The sequence below is a fragment of the Hyperolius riggenbachi genome, chromosome 8, assembly GCF_040937935.1.
Source record: "Hyperolius riggenbachi isolate aHypRig1 chromosome 8, aHypRig1.pri, whole genome shotgun sequence".
Classification (NCBI taxonomy): Eukaryota; Metazoa; Chordata; class Amphibia; order Anura; family Hyperoliidae; genus Hyperolius; species Hyperolius riggenbachi.
In genome coordinates this window covers 71,519,895-71,529,829 of record NC_090653.1, presented here as the reverse complement: position 1 = coordinate 71,529,829, position 9,935 = coordinate 71,519,895, and positions in this window count along the sequence as shown.

The following is a 9,935-nucleotide window of genomic DNA, read 5'->3' as shown; positions in this document are numbered from 1 at the left end:
CGCTCCCTCGAATGCTGACAACCGCAGGCAAACAGTTTTGTCAGCCGCTTTTCAAATGACATGACGATTTATGTCATTCGGCGTTCAGCGGTTGAACGCTTATAAACACAGATGCAGCACAGACGTACGTGTGAACCGGCCCTTAGAGTGCATTATACTCTGAAATAAATGTACTTTTCATGCATATGCATACACATGTATGCATATGTTGTTCACAGTGCACCCACCTACCTACGTGAGCGCAGGCAGTGTCACCGTGCTTGTACGGTACCTGTCTGTGTGTGACAGTTGCACATTGTAATACCAATCACTGCATATACCTACCTGTTGTTCACTTCAGTCAGTGCACCCACCTACCTACGTGAGCGCACGCAGTGTCACTGTGCCTGTACAGTACCTGTCTGTGTGTGACAGGTGCACATTGTAATACCCATCAGTGCACCCACCTACCTACGTGAGAGCACGCAGTGGGATATAACACTCCGTACATACTTGTTAACTGCACCTGTGTGATTGCACATTGTATTAGTCAAGTCAGTGCATACCTTTCACTCCCCCCCCCCCCTCGATATGGACAAAACAGGTAGAGGCAGAGGTAGAGGCAGACCCAGAGGAAGGCCACCCGGCAGGTCTGTGTGAGGTCGTGCTGATGCGATTTCATGCGGCCCTGGCTCAAAGTACAGTGCTCAGAAGAAGGCAGATCCCATCAACTCCCAAGATTATCAGAACGTGGTTGACTATTTAACACAGAACACCTCATCTTCCGCAGCCACCAGCACTACTACAAGCACCACATCTGCTACATTTGACAGTTCGCAGGAGTTATTTGGTGGGGAAATCACCGATGCACAGCCATTCTTGTTACAACAAGATTAAGGCGCTAAGCAAGTTACACCACCTCATATGTCTGAGTTAGGCGGCGACACTATGGACATAACGTGTGAGGAGGAGGATGATGAAGTACCTGCTGTTGGTGCAGTTTGTGAGGTGTCTGAGGCAAGCGAAGCTGGGCAGGATGATTATGATGATGACAATGATATGGATGCCACGTGGGTTCCTAAGAGAAACGATGACCAAGGGGACAGTTCAGAGGGGGAGTCAGAGAGGAGTAGGAGGAGACGAGTTGCTGAAATAAGCAAGGGGAGCTCGTCGTCAGAAAAAGCTGGTGGCAGTGTCTGGCGCCATGTATCACCACCTATGGACAGCCAGCCAACATGCCCTTCAACGTCAGCTGCTGCTGCCACCATAGTGCCATCACCCCAGGGGGGCTCAGTGGTTTGGAAATTTTTTAATGTGTCTGCCAAAGTTTAGAGCAATGCCATCTGTTCTCTCTGCCTCCAAAAACTGAGCCATGGAATAGAGATGGCCCGAACGGCTCGCCGGCGAACGGTTCCAGGCGAACTTCCGGTGGTTCGCAATCGCCATGGAACGCAAACTTTTCTGGAAGTTCGGTTCGCCCCCATAGTGCACCATTAGGGTCAACTTTGACCCTCTACATCACAGTCAGCAGGCACATTATAGCCAATTAGGCTACACTCTCTCCTGGAGCCACTCCCCCCCTTATAAAAGGCAGGCAGCCCGGGGCTTTACACTCACTCGTGTGCCTGCATTACTTAGTGAAGGGACAGCTGCTGGCAGACTCTCATAGGGAAAGAATAGTTAGGCTCTTGTAGGCTTGTTAGCTTGCTCCTGGCTGATTGTTATTGCTAAAATAGCACCCCTCAACAGCTCTTTTGAGAGCTAATGTTCTCCTGATGTGTTTTTTTTTGTTGCCCACTGACACTGCATTATACAGCCCTATCTGTTGCAGCTGGACCTTGGTAATTGCTATTACTATGCCAGCCAGGCCCTGCCTAACTATCTATACTGGGACACCTACCTATGCCTACCTAACCACTGGGGCACCTACTTACCTATACAGGGACACATACCTATGCCTACCTACCTACCTATACTAGGGCACCTACCTATGCCTATCTACCTTTTCCTCACCTTAGGGCTCTCCCTCCCTCGCTCTCTCCTCTCCTAATGTGCTGTGTGGCGTTTGGCAGAGGGGCGGAACTTACCTCCGCCTCGCTCCAGCGCCGGAAGTTCTGATCTGGTGCCGCTGCTCTGGTCTGGATCAGACCAGACTAGCGGCAAATCATCCCGGGCTGCAACGAGACGCAGGTAAGCACTTACTTCTGGAGGGGAGAGCGAGGGAGGGAGAGCCCTAAGGTGCGGGAAGGAGATTTGAGATGGCCCTCCTTCCCCACTGTGCCCATAGCTCTCCCTCTTCCCTGCTCTGGGGACATATACCTCTGGCTACATATACTGGCCACATATACCCCTGACTACATATACTGAGCACATATACCCCTGACTACATATACTGGGCACATATACCCCTGACTACATATACTAGGGACATATACCCCTGACTACATATACTGAGCACATATACCCCTGACTACATATACTGGGCACATATACCCCTGACTACATATACTAGGGACATATACCCCTGACTACATATACTGGGGACATATACCCCTGACTACATATACTAGGGACATATACCCCTGCCTACATATACTGGGGACATATACCCCTGACTACATATACTAGGGACATATACCCCTGCCTACATATACTGGGGACATATACCTCTGGCTACATATACTGGGCACATATATCCCTGCCTACATATACTGGGGACATATACCTCTGGCTACATATACTGGGCACATATATCCCTGGCTACATATACTGGGGACACTGGCTGTTTGTCATTATGTGCATTTACTGGTGAAAAGCTGTCTCTTATTATGTGCATTTACTGGGGAAAAGCTGTCTCTTATTATGTGCATTTACTGGTGAAAAGCTGTCTCTTATTATGTGCATTTACTGGCGAAAAGCTGTCTCTTATTATGTGCATTTACTGGTGAAAAGCTGTCTCTTATTATGTGCATTTACTGGTGAAAAGCTGTCTCTTATTATGTGCATTTTCTGGGGAAAAGCTGTCTCTCATTACGTGCATTTACTGGTGAAAGGCTGTCTGTCATTACGTGCATTTACTGGTTAAACGCTGTCTCTTATGTGCATTTAGTGGGGAAACGCTGTCTCTCATTTCATGCATTTACTGGGGAAACGCTGTCTGTCATTATGCGCATTTACTTCATATTTTTTTTATGTAACTACATTAGCTAGTATAACTACATTACAGTTAGCCCCACCCACATGACATCATGGCCACGTCCATTTTAAAAAAAAATTCCTCGAATATGTTGCTCCCTACCCATTTTTGACTGCTCCCTCATATATGCCAGTCTAGAACCGGCCCTGTACCCCTGCCTACATATACTGGGCACATATACCCCTGACTACCTGTTCTGGGGACATCTCTACCCCTGGCTACCTGTCCTGGGGACATCTCTCCCCCCGGCTACCTGTTCTGGGGACATCTATACCCCTGGCCACCTATTCTGGGGACACCTATAGACCTGGCTACTTATACTGTACTTAGTGGGGTGTGGGAATGTTGGGGTGGAGGGTCCTGGAGGAATGTTTGGGTGGGAGGTCCGAGATCCGTGGGGTTGGAAGGTCGTGGGGGGGCCCATAAAATTTTTTTGCTATGGGGCCTAGTCATTTCTAGCTACGCCCCTGCTACCTACCTATACTGGGACTCCAACCTATGCCTAGCTAACTACTGGGGCACCTACCTATGCTTACCTACCTATACTGGGGCACCTACCTATGCCTACCTACATACAAGAAGATAATAAGGTAGTTGCTTCATTGTGGATAGACCAAATTTGATCAGCTGGACAGTCACTGTTGTTCTATCATTGAGCTACCACAGCCCGGCGACCATATGGGCTTAAAAAACGCTATCACCATGGTGTGCACCAGTCCAGCACGGCCGTCACTACGCAAACAGCTGTTTGCGGTGCGTTACACAGTGAGTTTGGTGTGTCAGTGTGAAGCAGTACACTAATTACACTACCTGATTGATGTATACACATTGATGTATAAAGCACTTTAGGCCTGCAATTTAGCATTCAGTGTGATTTCTGCCCTTAAAACGTTGCTTTGCGTCAAATCCAGATTTTTTCCCCAGGACTTTTGGCATCTATCCCACTCATCCATGCCCTCTTCCAGGTGTTAGACCCCTTGAAACATCTTTTCCATCACTTTTGTGGCCAGCATAAATGTTTCTAGTTTTCAAAGTTCGCATCCCCATTGAAGTCTATTGCGGTTCGCGAAAGTTCGCGCAAACCGAACCTTTTGCGGAAGTTCGCGAACCGAAAATCGGAGGTTCAGGCCATCTCTACCGTGGAAAGGACAACTGCCTTACGAAGGCACACGCAGAAAAGGCACAAACTGCAATGGGAAGAGCACCTGAGCAAATTCGGCACACAAAAGAAAAGCCGCCCACCTTCTCCTCTTCCTCCTTCAGGTGCAGCATCTTCAGCTGCTTTCTCCCTTGCACCTTCACAGCCACCCTCCTCCACTCTGCCTCTGACCTTGAGCGGTTCCTACTCCTCTGCCCACAGCAGCCAGGTGTCTATGAAGGAAATTGTAACGATTGTGGAACTTTCTCCGTGAGCAGCGCACAACGCGTGCGCTGATACGGCGGAAATCCTCCACAAGCGTATAATTGCAGGCACTCAGCAAAAGGTGCTACGCACCCGTAGAGGGAAATTCCTGTCGGCAGATGGCGCTGGGGAGTGCAGAGGAACCAATCCTCTGTACCTCCACAAATGCCAGACAGGAATTGTACGAAGCGCAGAACGCAATCGCAAGAGAAGCGATTGCAAATGAGAACGAGCAAAGGGACAGGTTGTGTGTGTGTGTGCGCCAATCTACAACAACAGCAGATACGAAACAGAAATGCGATCGTGAGAGGTGCAATCGCCAGAAATGACAAGGCTACAGCAAGGCGGAGCACGAGAGTAGCAAAGGCACAGCAAATCATACAATGAGGAGATCCGGAAAATAACAAATGCTAGCTAACCGCAAACACCGCACTCATTCGCAACAGTGCACGTGGTTATGCGCGGTCTCCACGTGATAAGCACAATAGAGACAAGCACGCCTAACTAACCATCGACAGACAAACATGAAACAGAGGACGCGAACGCTTGCTTAACGGTTACCTCACCGAGCCTCCAGCAAGCGTCCGTAGCAGACAAGACAGACACACGAGAACAGGAACAAGCGAGAGACAGGATCCACAGCACTAGCGAAAAGAGACTAGTGCGATCCAGATACAGAGTAGCAGAACAGAAGGATCCACAGCACTAGCGGAAAGTGGCTAGCGCGATCCCAGGAGACAGAACAGAAGGATCCACAGCGCTAGCGAAAAGTGGCTAGCGCGATCCCAGGAGACAGAACAGAAGGATCCACAGCGCTAGCAAAAAGTGGCTAGCGCGATCCAAGGAGACAGAACAGAAGGATCCACAGCGCTAGCGAAAAGTGGCTAGCGCGATCCAGAGAGGCAGAACAGAAGAGATATCTGCTAGCAACAGCTGCACCAGCTATGCTCCAAGAACAGAGATCAGAACGACTTCCTATCGACCACCGCTGGGACAGGACAATTGCAACAGACAAACAAAACAGATAAACAATCCTAACTGCACTAGGGAAATCTGCCTAGCACAGTTTCCAGGAATTACTCTAAGCTGATCTTCAAACAAAGAGCATGGCTGACACTCTCCAGAGTGTTTCACAGGAAGGAATCCATATGAACAGCGAAGCATTGTGGGAAACACATAGTACTTATAGTACACGCCTCTAATGAATGTGGCCAGGCAATTTGCATGACAACGTATGCAAATTCCTCAGCAAGCACAAGCTGCAAAACTGACAGAAGCTCTTCTTTCCAGAGTCCTGCAGCATGCAAACCTACACAATGGTCAAAAAGCTGCCTGCCTGCACAGGCAGCTGAGCAAATCATCACAGTACCCCCCCCCCCCTCCAGGGTCGATTTCCAGACGACCCTCAAAAGTGCTATTAGCAACAGACTCGAACTGAAGACTCATGAAGGTCGGAACAGCCCGACAAGGTCCAATTCCAGAGTCAGTCCACCCGAAACCGACCTCATCGGAAACAGAAGCCACCGAAACATGCCCATCAGCACTACAAGTCTCAGCTTAACACCCATCAGGACTGTGGATACCAGAGAAGAAGCCACCGAAACCCTCTAGACAATACCCACCACCTTCCAAGGAGCGTCCGAAAATACCAAATCTGCCACAAAACCTGTTCGAAGTGTCCCTTACAACACAAAAGCCACCTTTGATCTTATCCAGGGTACCAAGCAAAATTTCTCCCGGAATCTCCCAGAACCTTTTGAAGCTCCACAGAGATCCCAAGAGGGCAGAACAATCACCAGGCTCACATGGAGAACTATCAAGAACCCCTATGGAACCAATGACAATTCCAGATTTGGAATTACCAGGACACCCATCAAGATCAAGACTTTCAGGGACCACTTCTGGGCATGCAAGCAGGCAGGCTAAATCAGAACATGTCTCCACCGAGGAAGCATCTGAGTACGCTGGTAACCGAGACACACTTGGGCTTCCTGGGTCACAGAGCACACTGGGGTACACCAGCACAGGAGAAACCTCAGGACATGTCGGGGAACTGCCAACCTCAGAGTCCGGCACGATCAGACCAAAACCAGGACCGGGCAGAGAATCATCACGAGCAATGGTTTCAAGCACTGGACTTTGAAATTTCTGTGACTGCAATATCATCATTGACTACACATGACTGAAGCTCCACCAGAGCTGAAAAGGTAGCCAGCAAGGCAGCAATGCCTACGGAAGAGGGCAACACCTCAAAAGGACTTGGGGGGCAGGAGACATCTCCTACAAGTTCTGCACCCTTTTGGGAGGAACTCGGAGACCTCCAGAACATCAAACAAGACCTCAGGAACATCATTTTTCAAGTTTTCTAAGAAGGATTCTGTACTATCCATGTTACAGGGCAAAACTGGAACTTTATTTTGTGAACAGGGCAGATGTCCCAGGGAAGGTTCCACCATAAACTGAGACTGAATTTCATCATCATGAGTGGAACGTACAGGAATATTCACTGGACCACACACTGACTCCCTAACTTTAATCTCGCTGCACCCAGAATTCTGCGTAGCAGTCAAACTAGCTTGCAACTCCAAAACTGCAGAAAAACAGGTAAAAATAGCAGCAATACCTAGACGAGCCTCTAGGGGCAGGGCAGGAGATATTATACAAGGCAATATTGACTCATCCAGAGTACAGGGTGGAGAGTCAGAACTTTCTTCAAAGCAAGAAAGGGACTCCCAAATGTCAGTGTGATTGGACATCATTTTGTTATTCATGATACAGGGCAGGCTCAGAGAAATTTTCTCTGGACCCAGCAGAGCTGGTTTAGAGTCAGATTCGCAAAACCGAAGCGCTGTCTCACTCTTAGATTCGGCCAACAATGTCAAATCCGAAGAGCCAGGACACAAAACCTGCGAATCAAAAATCACTTTAGGTTGTGAAACTGACGCTTCCATAGCGCAAACCTCCGCGATCTGCGGAGCAGACTGCAAGGCATCTAGGACGGAAACGCTGGAGCAACTGTCCCCAGGCAACGGGCCCTTACAGGTGAGAACAGGGTGAGACAGAGACTGATTTGCAGAAGAAATAGCGACATCAACAGGATAAACTTTATTAGGCATATTAATTTTACTTTTGACGCTGCACAGTCGAGAAACTTTCCCCATAGCAGGGTCACAGATGGAAGATCTCAAAGATCTGTTTCTAAATGACAAAGGATCCCACACATCCTTGAGGAAACCGGCAGACTCATGCCGATCACAATCTGCAGGAACATCCGAGAAACAGGCATCAGATCGCACAGATTCAAATTGCACACTGTCAGGCGAGAATCCTTCAGGATTCGCACAGGAATCAACCACAGCGGCATACTCATTCATTTCAGATTGCACAAAGTCAAGACTCTCATGCTTTACCCCTGAAAGGCAGGAACAATCATCCGACAACGATGTCTCTTTATTGGAATCAATTGGTTGGTGTGTGTGCAACTCATCCAAAATCGTTTGCCATACATAGATCACCAGATCCACATCATCCTTGTCAAATTCATCGGAATCAATTAGAAGGTACATAGAATCGAGACAAGAATTCAAGACATCTTCGCTTTTTGCGATGTAAAAATCGCAAAAGGCTTTCCAATCAAAATCGAATTCCTCCAGCAAGGCCCCAACATCCCAGGAAGCAAATGGGGGTTCAAACAGGCCAGTATCCAGATAATCTCCATAGGGGTGGAGTTCAGGAACAAGAACAGATTTTTTAACTGCTTTAATATAGTGTGCGATCCTACCTATAGCAGGATCCACATAAGCTTTGGATTGGGGCAAAAAACCTGGAGATTGAGCAACAACATCATACACATCATTAGGGAGTGTTTTATTCCGATGCTTGCGTTTTTTAGTTTTTCCCTTTTTTGCAACTTTGCATGTCTGCTGTTTAAAACCTGAAGTGGCAACAGACACATTGAACTGATGGTCATACTGAAAGGTTTTGCATGGAAGGGATAGGTCAGCTGACTTAGCTGGCAGCTACACACTCAATCAGAGCAGGTGGTAAGCCAGGCAGTTTAAACCAGTGAGAGAATATCACTGCAAGAAACTGATACAGATTATCATTCCAAGAATTGGTTTTTAGCACATCATATGCCCAGGTGAACAAATCGTCTTTTAAGAGCACATAGGCAAACAGAAGAGCCGATGTGGACGGATCAGAAATCTGAAAGGTGGGATTCAGGCAAAACTTCACACATTCAGAAAGAAATTCCGCCTTGGTTTCTGAATTTAGCCTTTTAAAGCTCTTAAAGACACAAGACCCAAACTCGACAAAATGGTACAAATCAGAAATTCCGTCTACACTGGGGTTTTGGGTTGGGCTGTTCATACTGTAACGATTGTGGAACTTTCTCCGTGAGCAGCGCACAACGCGTGCGCTGATACGGCGGAAATCCTCCACAAGCGTATAATTGCAGGCACTCAGCAAAAGGTGCTACGCACCCGTAGAGGGAAATTCCTGTCGGCAGATGGCGCTGGGGAGTGCAGAGGAACCAATCCTCTGTACCTCCACAAATGCCAGACTGGAATTGTATGAAGCGCAGAACGCAATCGCAAGAGAAGCGATTGCAAATGAGAACGAGCAAAGGGACAGGTTGTGTGTGTGTGTGCGCCAATCTAGTCGCCACCCCGTGACCGCGCACACACAACAGCAGATACGAAACAGAAATGCGATCGTGAGAGGTGCGATCGCCAGAAGTGACAAGGCTACAGCAAGGCGGAGCACGAGAGTAGCAAAGGCACAGCAAATCATACAATGAGGAGATCCGGAAAATAACAAACGCTAGCTAACCGCGAACACCGCACTCATTCGCAACAGTGCACGTGGTTATGCGCGGTCTCCACGTGATAAGCACAATAGAGACAAGCACGCCTAACTAACCATCGACAGACAAACATGAAACAGAGGACGCGAACGCTTGCTTAACGGTTACCTCACCGAGCCTCCAGCAAGCGTCCGTAGCAGACAAGACAGACACACGAGAACAGGAACAAGCGAGAGACAGGATCCACAGCACTAGCGAAAAGAGACTAGTGCGATCCAGATACAGAGTAGCAGAACAGAAGGATCCACAGCACTAGCGGAAAGTGGCTAGCGCGATCCAAGGAGACAGAACAGAAGGATCCACAGCGCTAGCGAAAAGTGGCTAGCGCGATCCAAGGAGACAGAACAGAAGGATCCACAGCGCTAGCGAAAAGTGGCTAGCACGATCCAGAGAGGCAGAACAGAAGAGATATCTGCTAGCAACAGCTGCACCAGCTATGCTCCAAGAACAGAGATCAGAACGACTTCCTATCGACCACCGCTGGGACAGGA